Raw genomic sequence first — 10,349 nt, forward strand, 5'->3', positions numbered from 1 at the left:
GAATATTCTTCAGTGCATATTGAAGAAAACACTACTTCAAAAACTTAGAACAGAGGTTTCACAGAGCTGCAAATAATCTTTAATTAAAAGTGAAAATCTTTAATTATTGTTTACACAGCAATCCAGAATTCAATATTTATATTTCAAACAATATCCAGACAACAAAATCTCTTCGAAAAAGGAACTTACACCAAGAGCTGCAAAGAGGCACGAAACACAGAAGATGATAGATACTGTGAAAACAGCTATGGCATTCATCTTAGCTCACTTCCCTGCAATCCAACAGCAGAGAGAAGGGAAAAACAACGGAATATTTGGGACAAAAACCAGAGGGAAGAGGCGAACAGGAAACTGGGAGGTGGTTAGAGGCAAAAGGGAAGATTAGGGAGCCTGGGTAAAAATAACAACGTGGAGGGGACTTGAGCCAAGAGGAAAGCAACTTGTGCAATATTAGGAATCAGAAGTTCTTTCCAGGTACCTCCTATTTCCTCTGCCTATCAATCTCTCAGCACCACAACAGGATATTAACTCTTTCATGAAGTAACAGAATTTATTTCAGAATTAAACTGGAATCTGGACTGACAAAGGTTTTCATGGACATTAAATCCATTTCTGGCCTCATTTGTTGTTTTTCTTCCTTAACAAACAGCACTTATGGCAACATTAGCATAAACATAAACCCCCCCTCCCAGCAATAGCCACATCCCAAAATTCATGAATATGTGTAAAGTGAGTCACTGCTTGGGTTTCTATTGTTCTGGAACACTTTCTAGGATCATATTTGCTTTAAATATCCATTGTAACTTGGTACAGAAGCTGCCCCAAATAGTTTTCTTATAAATATATTGAAATACTTTGAAGTTGAAAGCTCCTTTGCAGTGCACAACCACTGTGTAGCTGCAAAGTGAGCTCCAAACCTGCACACCAGATGCTGCAACCTCAACAGTCCTGCCTACAAAAGACAAGAAAACACAGAGTTTCTTGTTGATTTTTGCTTTTGAAGTGCTTCCCAATGGTTTTCTGATTATAAAAAGACAGTGAGCAAGATTTCACTTTTTGTGTAAAAAATCAGTGCCTGGTAACCATGGTGGTACAATATTTGCATAAATGGATATTCTGGAATAAACGTATATTCTGGAATGTCTTTAAGGCAAAGACAATCCTTACTAAAATATCAAATCCCAAAATACAAACATGTAACACGGCCAGCATAAAAGTAGTAACTTGTCTTATTACTTCTGAGAATAACCATGATGCTGAGTGACTATAAGAGATGCATTTCAAAATAAAGCCCTTGTTATGTATCAACAATCTTTTAGTAGAAAACAAAAATTAAAAGCACAAAGGAATCATCAACAGGCCAGTCCTCTGTGGATGACCATCAGGACCAGTTTCTGTGATGGAAACCAGAACTTGCTCCCATTAGAAAAAACAAGAATCTGTTAATTTTAAAATAAGAGAGATTCTATGAAAGATTAATGAGACCGTTACCAGAGAAGGGCTTCTCATTTTTTGGTAACAACTGCAGGAAACAAATAAAACAAAAACAAACAAACAAAAAATAATTTAGGTTTATTTCACACAGAAGCCTTACAAATGCTTTACCAGTGATTCTTTTCTCTACCTGTTGGAGTTCTTCTCCTGTAAAGCCCAACTGAGGACCTGTACCTCATACATGGAGTAAAAAAACCCAGGTTGTTTCTACAATTTATTCCTCACAAGCTGAAAATACTTTGTGCCATCAAACCTGACCAATCTGTGTCACAGGCAATTTGGTCTCATAATTGTTAATGGTTTGCTTACTTAGAGCTTAATTTCCCCTAATATAATCTGTTCCCAGGACTTAATTAATTCAGTTACACTGAAAGTTTGGTTGGAAATAGCTGGTGAAAGTAGGCTGTTCATTCTGGATCCACAAAAAATATGGCACCAATTCCTTAGCAGTCTGGATTTTTAATTAACTTTAACTGACGGTAGAAGATTCATTTATCCATTCTGAAAAAACTCATTTGTACCAAAGGATGAAGCAGTTTAACTGCAGGAAAGCTCCCTGTAGCTCGTGCTGGAGACCTGGAAAGCCTCCCCCAGGTACAGGGCAGAACCTTAACTCAGCTGCAAAATCAAATCCCCACTTTCATATCAAAGAATCCCAGAACTGTTTAGGTTTAGGCTCTGAGCCCACCCAGTCCAACCATCCCTCAGCACTGCCAAGGCCACCACTGCCCATGTCCCCAGGTGCCACATCCACACAGCTGCTAAATCGCTCCAGGGGGAGGATTGGACTGGGGATTCCAGCACTGCCCTGGGCAACCAGGGCTGGACTGCCCTTTCCGGGAACAAATCTTCCCTAATATCCAGCTTAAACCTCTGCCTGGGCACACCCGGAGGCACCTTCAGCCACTGCCAAGCAGCACTCCCAGATCCTTTTCCACGGAGCAGCTACCTGACTCTTCCCAAGCCATACACGGCACTCAAGGATGTTTTATAGCCTGTTCTTAGGAATAACACGGTACCCTTAGGTAGCTAAGATCAGATACTTAATTATGTTAATTCCAAGAATATTACAAAGCTTGTGTTTATCTTATCTGAAAAGATACCTTGGAGAGCACAACCGCCTATCCTGCTTTTTCTACTGCCACATCATTTGAAGTACCAAAAAAATCCACCTGCTTTCCAGAGGATCAGAAATAGCTGGCTGTATGGACTGACAAAAATTTATAATGAAGAGCTTTACATTTTTTATCATTTGATTAGCATAAAGTATGAAGCCAAGAAGAAAACTTGGCTTCCTCTAACTAGCCAACATCTAAAAATTGCACTGGTTTTGAAATCAGTACACACAAATTTCAAAGGAGTTAATGGCAAATGACTTGGCCACAAAATAATATAAGCAAAGGAAAAGTATATTTGAACCCAACTGACATTTCAGTAACAGCTGGTATTTCAAACTCAAAATATTGCTGGAGCTAAACTACCGCCTGTGACTGATAAAAATTTTGAAAAACAAATTAGGACAATTATATACCAGGACTTGGTTTGCATAAGCACCAGAGTTTGTTCTTCAACACAAAAGAAAATTGAGAATAATTTTGAGGGAACAATTTTGTACAAAAGTAGATCAACTAAGACCTAAGTTCACCTTAAACCTGTACATGCAACGATGTCCAAAATTATATAAACCTCTGTTCTTGTGATCTACAAGTGCCCTGAACTCTTTAAAAACAACTTGAGTTTCACATACCACTAAGAAAACTCAGTCCCCATCCAAATAAGAAATTAGGTGGAAATTTTTTGTTAAATCCAGCAAGAACCAGATTTGAGTAACTCCTCTCATTTAACTGTAATAAACAGATGTACAGGTAATTCATCACAGCATTACTCTTTCCACTTGTGCTGGAAGTTACTGATATTTTAGAGGAAGCCAAACTATTCACCACAATGGGATTAGGACAACTCCTTCTCCAAACTCAAATAATTCCCAGTATTATACATAGTATTAGCACCCCCAATCTAAAATTAACTAAAGAACTGATAATGAAAGAGTTGGGGTTGTTGCAGAAGGCTCTGGGGAGACCTTCCAGTACCTAAAGGGGCCCCAGGAAAGCTGGAGAGGGACTTTGGACAAGGACCTGGTGACAGGACACAGGGAATGGCTTCCCAGTGCCAGAAGGCAGGGATAGGTGGGATATTGGGAAGGAATTCCTGAGGGTGGGGAGGCCCTGGCACAGGCTGCCCACAGAAGCTGTGGCTGCCCCATCCCTGGAAGTGTCCGGGGCCAGACTGGACAGGGCTTGGAGCACCCTGGTCTAGTGTAAGGTGTCCCTGCCCATGGCAGGGGGTGGAACTGGATGGGCTTTATGGTCATTTCCCATCCAAACCATTCTGGGATTCTGTGAATGTGCCAAAGAATATTTAAGTATGGCAATTTCATACCATAATTTGGTACATTCTGGGTCTCTAAACACTTGAGAAAACATGAACAACCCCAGAAAATAGTGTTTCCACAACTTTTTTACTTTGGTAACAACTCAGGATTATTGATGCATTATATTTCTATCTTTCTTCACAAATATATGAAGTGACTAAATTCCCACCAGTGGTGCCTTCCTTTTCATCCCTATTTCATATAAGGGATGAGAAAAAGAGAAACTAAAAATGATATTTTGCACAGGACATGCTCCTAGAATAGAACTGTGTAAGAAAGGAAACTAAAAGTCTAATTAGCTTCTGAAACTAGAGGGGTCCAGCAGAGGAGGCGCAATGTGAAGCTGGCTCCCAGAGCTTGGGACTTGCTGTGAATTCAGAAGGTATCAAAAGGTCCTACTGCTACATCCATTAACCTCACCTGGCAGGTGGGAGAATGCTACAGCACTCATGTTTTCAAAGTCTACAGGACCACACAGAAATTTAGAGATTTTTGGGCTGCTTTTTGCTTTTTATTTCAATCTAGTCCCAGCACCAAAGTTAACGAACAAAAAGCAGCAGGGAAAAGAGGAAAGCTGGGAGTTCCACAGGCTTCCAGCAAGAGAAAGCCACAAGCCAAATAAGCTGCAGGTAACATTTATGCAGATCTTCCTCTATTTCTCCCCCAAAACTCCACTGTCTTGTCTCTTTTTTCCTATGGTTAGAGGCAAGGATTCAATCTGACCTTGGAGAATACAGACAATGCTAACAGGACGCCATGGCCTGAATGCTGAGTGCCTGTGCTTTTGTCAAAGGGCCTGCTGTGAAACGAAGGGGGTTTAAGTATTCCTGAGTGATGCCAAAGTCATCAAAACATTCATTTTGCCCTCTAGAATAATGCTGGGGGGGAGAACTTCTCTTCTGCTCAAGAGTATTGTCATTCCCTGTTCCAGTTCTCCTTTAAACACAAACACAATGTGCTCTAATGAAACACATGGCCAAGATCCATGTTGATCTTGGTGCTCTCCACTCCAGAGGAGCACTGAGCCAACTCCAAGAGCCCTGGCGGTGAGGTTTTAGGAAAGAATGAGCCAGCACAGCAATCCAGCTCCACCACCTGAACATGGTCTCAGTTCTGCCACATGCTGCTGCTGCTTCCTGTGTTCTGTGAACATCTCTAATGAGCCATGGAAGTCGTTAAGGCAGTGGAAAGCTAATCATAGGAATGAAGGGCAAAAAGCCCTTCAAAAACACCCTTCAGAAGCTGGGATTTTAGAGCTGACCCTGCTCACTGAGGGATGAGCAAACACAGCAGCAACCTGAGATGAGCCTTTTTCAGACAGGTGGCTCTTAAATCGTCTCAACAATGTCAGTGCCAAGGAACACTTTACAGAAGGAAGCATTTGTGCACCTCTGCAGATGATTTATGGGATTTAGACACAGATTAAGACACCCAAATCCAGGATCACAGGGGTATTCCTATTAGCCCTTTACACTCAATGGAAACCTCATCTGTGATTCAGCTGACCAGTGCAGGTGCCTAAAAAATTATTACCTGACCAGTTCCATAACAGAACCATAAACGCTGAGGCACACAGAGACATCTCTTTGTAGACCCCTAAATTTCCATGGTGCATCCTTGCCCTTGGTTTCATGAATGCTCTAGAAGCTCCATTCGTTGCCTAAAAGGGGGTAAAAGCTATTGCAGCTGCCCTGGGACATTTCACCTGTCCTCCAGCTGCTGCTCCAGAACCACAGAAAGGGATGGGTTGCACGGGAGCTTAAAGACCATCTCATTACAACCCCCTACTATGGGCAGGGACACCTTCCACTAGACCAGGTTGCTCCAAGCCCCATCCAAGAGCTTTTGGGTGAATCCATACCCCAATCACACCACAGAAGCAGAAGGGCATTCTCTTTCAGAGGCACCACAGATCTCTATTTTAAATGAACAGCAAAACTGCACCCAAATTTGGAGGTTAGGAAGAAAATCTAACTAGATCCACAGGGAAAGATTCTCTAGACAGAAAGTTAAACCTTAGGTTTCAGAGAAGAAAGGGCCTTAACAGGAGTTAATTGTAACTTGAAAAACTCTGACACACAACAAGTTGAAGTGGAGCATGATTTGGAAGTGGGAGATCCCAGAGTCTGTAACACACCTGATGCTGTAGGTGTGGACTTCAGAAGCAGCACTGGAAGGGGCTCTCAGGTCTCCCTGGAGTCTTCTCTTCTCCAGGCTGAACACCCCCAACTCCCATTCTGTCTCCAGAGCAGAGAGGCTCCAGCACTTGGAGCACCTCCACAGCCTCCTCTGGACCAATTCCTCATCTACTGAACAGTTCACCCATCAAATCCATCTTTCTCCAAATCAGAGAGAACTTGGTGCAGCTGAAGAGGTTCCCATGCTCACATTTGCATTCTACAAGAAGCAAAAATAAAACCCTCACTCAAATTTGATTTTCACAGCTACTACTCCGAGTCGCTGTGTTCCTGCGTGAAGGATGAAAGAGATTAATGACTTACTCCTCACCTGCTGCAATATTAACTGAGCCATTGAGCTTTATGGCACAAACACTCACTACTGTGCAAATATAAAACCTGGTTCACTTCTGAACTTATTCTGAGATGAAAATCGATTTATATTCCAATACTGTGCTGCCTTCCTGCAGTAGTCACAAATTGTCACTTCTCAGCTAATTGGCTGCAGTCAGCAGTTGGCTCAGAAATGCCAATTATACGTGTTTTGTCTTCCCTTGTGAACTCTCTGAGGTTGTGCAGAGCGAACACAGGCACGACTGTCTCTAAATTAAAAATAGGGCTTAAGATGTGGTCCCAAACTTCACTGCATCCCAGAAATTATCACACAAATCTGACAAATGAGAAGTATTTGTTCAATAAACAGCCAGGGGTTGAATTGTAATGCTCATCTAAATTTAAAGTGCACTAGGAAATAAAATTCTGGAATGTCCTGTAATTGAAACAGCAAACTCAGCTGAGACCCTGCACACCTCCACCTGACTGTAGCGTGCCCCAAGAAAGCTGAGGCAGAAAAAACTCAGTTCTTCTGAATCCTCAGTGAATTCTCCTGAATTCTCTGAACTTCTCAGTTCTTCTTTCAGGCCGCTCACAAGAAGAAAGACCCTGAGGGGCTGGAGCGTGTCCAGGGAAGGGAACAGAGCTGGGAAGGGGCTGGAGAATTCCTGAGGGAGCTGGAAAGGGGCTCAGGCTGGAGCAAAGGAGGCTCAAGGGGGACCTTGTGGCTCTGCACAAGTCCCTGACAGGAGGGGGCAGCCGGGGGGGTCGGGCTCTGCTGGCAGGGAACAGGGACAGGAGGAGAGGGAACAGCCTCAGGCTGGGCCAGGGGAGGGGCAGGGCGGACATCAAGAAAAATAGGGAAAGGGCTGTCCTGGGCTGGCACAGCTGCCCAGGGTGGTGATGGAGCATCCCTCCCTGGAGGGATTTAACAGCCAGGTACATGTGGCACTTGGGGACATGGGTCAGTGGTGGCCTTTGCAGTGCTGGGGGAACAGTTGGACTCGATGGTCTTAGAGGGTTTTCCAACGTAAGTGATTCTGTGATTCTGCGATTGCAACAATTGTTCTGGAGACAAGGAAGCTCAGAGGTCTTTAAAAAAAGTTAAAAATAAAGATCCTAAACCTTGAGACAGAAGGCAAGTCACCAGCAGGAAAACACTCCAATCCCCTGAGTTCCAGGTCCTTAAGCACCTCCCTCCAGTCCCAGCTGCTGCACTGTGGATGCATCTGGGAAGGATCCCGTTGCATTTGGGAAGGATCCTGTTCCCTGGCTTCATGCCGAGCAGAGCTCTGACACCATCTGCATGCAGGCTCAGTTACATTCGGCAGCATCCCAACTATTGCTGGAGAGTTTCAGCATGGAAAAAATTAAAACATAGCACATAACAGCTCAAACACTCACTCAGACCCTCAAAGTCCAGTAAAAATGAGCTTTACAGTCTACTGAGCTTAAAAGGAATAAACGTCGCTTTCCTAAAGAGCTGGTGATGTAAGTACACAAGAGGGAATCAAGAATAAAAAGAATAAAACAGCCAAAGCAATATTTGCAAGTTCATTTTTTTAGGCTTCAAAATAGCTGACAGATGGAAACAGGCAAAACCTTCTGTCTTGCATCATTTCTGACCAGACAAAACAGGGGAATAAATGCAAGACAGAGTTCAGGGTTGCAGTGGTATTAATGGGGAAAACAAGCTCTGTCTCCTTCCCTGAGGAGGCCGTGGATTCTAAGGATCATATTGGATGAGAAACTGAACATGTTTATCAACCTGTAGCAAAAACTCCTGCAATATTCCAGCTGCAGGAATCTCTACAGAAATTTTAAGGACTTTTCATCTTTAATAAAATAAAGTAGTAAAATAAGTGTATATATTATTTATACATATTACATATAGAATCATAGAATGGTTTGGGTTGGAAGGGACCTTAAAGATTATCTAGTTCCAGCTCCAAACTAAATATATACTTATGTAAATAACCAAATTTAAATACCATTGAATGACAACATTCTTACATTATTACACAATACTGAAGTCACACGTTGTCTCAAACCTGGTGTCACATTATGACCTGAAGTGGCAGTAATTAAAACCCCCCAAATTTACTTTAAACAAACTACATAGCATCACGATCAGTTTTAAAGAGCCATGGAATCAGAATCATAGGGCTGGGCTGTTTTATTCATCACAAGTTTTTCTGTTGAGAGCCTTGGCTATGATTTCGTGTTCCAGAAATCTTAACATGAAAAACATAACTATGCTGGGTAGGGCAAAATGGACAACCTCTCAGTAAGCTCTTAAATTTGCATTAAAAAGGCCAGGTAGTCACTGTCTATCACTAAAGGATTTCTAGAACATGTAATTCACCATTTTGTCATGACAAATTTTCTAGTAAAATACTGAAGTGATAAATCAATTGATGGAATTTACCTCAATTCTCAGTCAAAATATCAATGTAATTTATTGATGGTTTGGGTCCAAGTGTGGGAAGGTGGATAGTGCTAATCTTGCATGCAAAACAGACTGTTTAAAGAAATAACTATACATGACACTTATAACTAAAAAAAATAATTTAAGAGAGAAACAATTTAGGAAAAAACCCTATGAAACCCCCAATCATTCCAGAAATTAATTCCCTTACAGGACTGTGACAGTACTACCTTGCCCTGACCCCAGCTCTTGCTTGCCAACATTGCTGTGAGCAACATTTGCCAATACAGTAAAAAAGAAGTCAAAAATCTTAATAATACAATGTCAGGAAAATAAGTGAGCGAAAAAGAAGTTTTCAGGACATTCCAGGAATGGGGTTTTTTCCCAAAAGCAGCACTGCAGAGTCAGCTGAGAGCTGTCAGTGGAATGCAGGTGTCTCTGGCTCCGTGTTTGTGAGCCAAACCAGCCACAGGCTTTTGGGTTTGTCACCCTCTCCTAGTTCTGGATATTCTTTCCCCTGTGGTTTAGCCAGGCTGAATCCACTGTCGCATTTCAGTGTGTGGCTTCTTCTATTTTATTGCCAATACACTTTTCTCTTCTTGGTTAACTCTCCTCACTATTCTTCAACTCTTTAAATAAGCTTTTATAAAAAGAAAAGTATCTCACCTTTTTGCCTCCTCAGCAATGGCTCACAGCACTCATTTTATTAAATATATTTGAATTTGGGGTCTATATTTACATTCGGTGGTAGGTTATGGTGTTTTCAAGAGTTATTCATCACAGAAATACAGCAACTTCAAGCAACCAGCATTGGCCCTAACCAAGAGAAATTAATGCCTAATTCGGACTTTCCTTCCATAGAAGATTAATTCTGCAATTTTTTATATATTATATATTATGTACTATATAATTTATATATTATATTCATATATTTTCCAGCCCTGCACTTGAAAAGAGAAAAAAAAATCAGCTTCCTTAAAATTAAGGCAATCAATACATATGTCACTGTCAGATCTCAAAACAATACAAGCTAAGAAATGCTCCTGGTATTATTAAACCTGAATCGCAGGCTGTCTCTCTCTGTTCTCCTATAACTTTTCTTATTTATGCAGCTGAAGTTTTGCAACAGGCACACAAAAAGACTTCTAGTGCTGTAGGAAGACATTACAATAAACCTCACAAAAGCTATGTGAGTCACTACAGATCATCCCAGGAAATCCCAAGTTGCAGATGTAAAACCCCAAGATTTTAACAGTTGCCCTTTCCAGGGCCTAAAGGGGCCCCAAGAGAGCTGGAGAGTCAAGGGCCTGGAGTGCCAGGACACAGGGAATGGCTTCCTACTGCCAGAATGAAGGGTTAGATGGGATTTGGGAAAAAATTCTTCCCTGGGAGGGTGGGCAGGCCCTGGCACAGGGTGCCCAGAGCAGCTGTGGCTGCCCCTGCATCCCTGGCAGTGCCCAAGGCCAGGTTGGACATTGGGGCTGGG

General features: G+C 42.1%; 1 protein-coding gene across 1 annotated transcript in view; it reads right to left on the bottom strand.

Moving 5' to 3' along the window:
* Nucleotides 1-10,349, bottom strand: part of ATRN (attractin) — a 142,892-nt gene that overhangs the window by 45,121 nt on the left and 87,422 nt on the right. The gene's annotated exons all lie outside the window — the stretch shown is intronic.

The sequence above is a fragment of the Corvus brachyrhynchos genome, unplaced genomic scaffold, assembly GCF_000691975.1.
Source record: "Corvus brachyrhynchos isolate BGI_N302 unplaced genomic scaffold, ASM69197v1 scaffold910, whole genome shotgun sequence".
Classification (NCBI taxonomy): Eukaryota; Metazoa; Chordata; class Aves; order Passeriformes; family Corvidae; genus Corvus; species Corvus brachyrhynchos.